The sequence below is a fragment of the Orycteropus afer genome, unplaced genomic scaffold, assembly GCF_000298275.1.
Source record: "Orycteropus afer afer isolate SDZICR_OR568_19922 unplaced genomic scaffold, OryAfe1.0 scaffold00923, whole genome shotgun sequence".
Taxonomy (NCBI): Eukaryota; Metazoa; Chordata; class Mammalia; order Tubulidentata; family Orycteropodidae; genus Orycteropus; species Orycteropus afer.
In genome coordinates, this window is record NW_006922510.1 from 78,044 (window position 1) to 80,291 (window position 2,248).

Sequence of the window (2,248 nt, forward strand, 5' to 3'; positions counted from 1 at the left end):
AAAAAAAAAAAAAAAAATCAATAAATTTAAAAAGACTGAATTCATTCAAAGTATATTCTCTGACTTTAGCAGAATTAAACTAGAAGTAAATACAAAATTTTCAGGAGGAAAACTAGAAAATTCACACATATGTGGAAATTAAATGACACATTATTAAACACTCATTTTTCAAAGAATAAATCACAAGGGGAATTAGAAAATACTTAGGAATGAATTGTAATAGAAGCACAACATAGCAAAGCATGTAATGCAGCAAAGGCACTGTTCAAAGGGAACTGTGTAATTATAAATGCCTAATAAAATGACAAAAGGTATTAAGTCAGTGAACTAATATTATACTTTGATGACCTAGAGAAAGAAAAGAATACAAAATGCAAAGGTAGTGGTTGTTGTTGTTAAGTGCATTGAGTTGGCTCTGATCCTTAGTGATCCCACGTGTAAAAGAACAAAACAGTGCCCAGTCAAAGGCAGAAAAAGGAAAAAAAAAAAAATATCCAAAAGATTAGAGTGGAAATAAGTGAAACAGAGACTAGAAAAAATAATAGAGGAAGATCAGCAAAATCTCAAACTGGTTCTTTGAAAAGAACAATAAAATTGACAAAGAAAAACAAGCTAGACAAGACTTTAGCTGGACTAACTGAAAGAAAAAAAAAGAGGGAGAGAGAGAGAAAAAACACAAATAACTGAAAAGAAAAATGAACGTGGGAACAATGCTACTGATTATACAAGAATAAATAGGATTGCAAGAGAATATTATGAACTTTGCATACCAACAATTAGATAATCTAGATTAGCAGAGTGCCTAAGGCACTTGATTGCTAACCAGAAGGCTGGCAGTTCAAACCCATCAACCACTCCTCAGAAGGAAGGTTGGGCAATCTACTTCCGTAGTGATACTGCCTCAGAAACCCAAGGAGGGGTCATTATGAGTCAGTGCCGACTTGGCAGCACATAACAACAATACAACAGATGAAATAGACAAATTTCTAGAAACACACAATTTAGAAAATATCAATAAAATTTTAAGAAATAAAGACATTAAGTTAGTAATCAAAACCTCCGAAAAAAAAAAAAAAAAAAACCTCACTGCCCTCAAGTCAGATCTGACTCATAGCAACCCCTCCTTGGGTTTCTGAGGTGGTATCAGTATAGAAGCAGATTGCCCAATCTTCCTTCGTAGGAGTGGCTGGTGCTGGTAAGCAGTCAAATGTTTTAGACACTACGCCACCAGCGCTCCTTCAAAACCTCCCAGTAAAGAAAAATCCAGGACTATATGGCTTCACTGGTGAGGTCTAGCAAATACATAAAGAAGAAATAACACCACTCCTCAAATAAAATTAAAGTAGAGGGAAAATGTCCCAAATCATTCTCTGAGACCACCATTGCCCTGATACCAAAATTCTATAAAGACATCATAAACTAAAAAAAGTACAGACCAATATTCCTCGTAAATATATATATATTAAAAAAAAATCTTTGACAAAATACTAGCAAACTTAATCTGGCATCATATTGCAAGGCCTACACACTGTGACCAAGTGGGATTCATCTTTGAATACATGGGTGGTTCAACATAAGAAAATGAATCAGTGGAGGGCAATCGTTATACAGTGATAGAATTCTCACCTTCGGGAGATCCAGGCTCAGTTCCCAGCCAATACAAATCATGCATCCAACTGTCAGTGGAGGCTCGTGTGTTGCTATAATGCTAAACAATTGCAGCAGAGCTTCCAGACCAAGAGGGACTAGGAAAAAAGTCTGGTGATCTACTTCAAAAATCAGTCAATGAAAACCTTATGGATCACAACATAAGGATTGTGATCTGCAAACAATATTGGGATGGTGCAGGACTGGACACCATTTTGTTCCACTGTACAAACAACAAAAAACAACAACACTAATACATATTAACAGAACGAAGGATAAAGGGAAACACACACACACACACACACACACAATAGTCCCAGACCTGATAAAATCTTAAGCCCTTTAAAGATAAAAATACTCAAAACACTAGGAATAGAAGTTAACTTCCTGAACATGGTAAAGGCATCTACATAAAAATTACAGCTAACATCATACACAATCAATGCTGAAAGTGTTAAAGCCTCCCCCTTTAAGGATGTCTGCTCTTACTACTACTCTTTAACATTGTGCTTGGAGTTTTGACCGGAAAAATTAAGGAAGAAAAATAAATAAAAAGCATCCAAATAGTAAGGACAGAAGCAAAGTCACCTCTATTCACAAA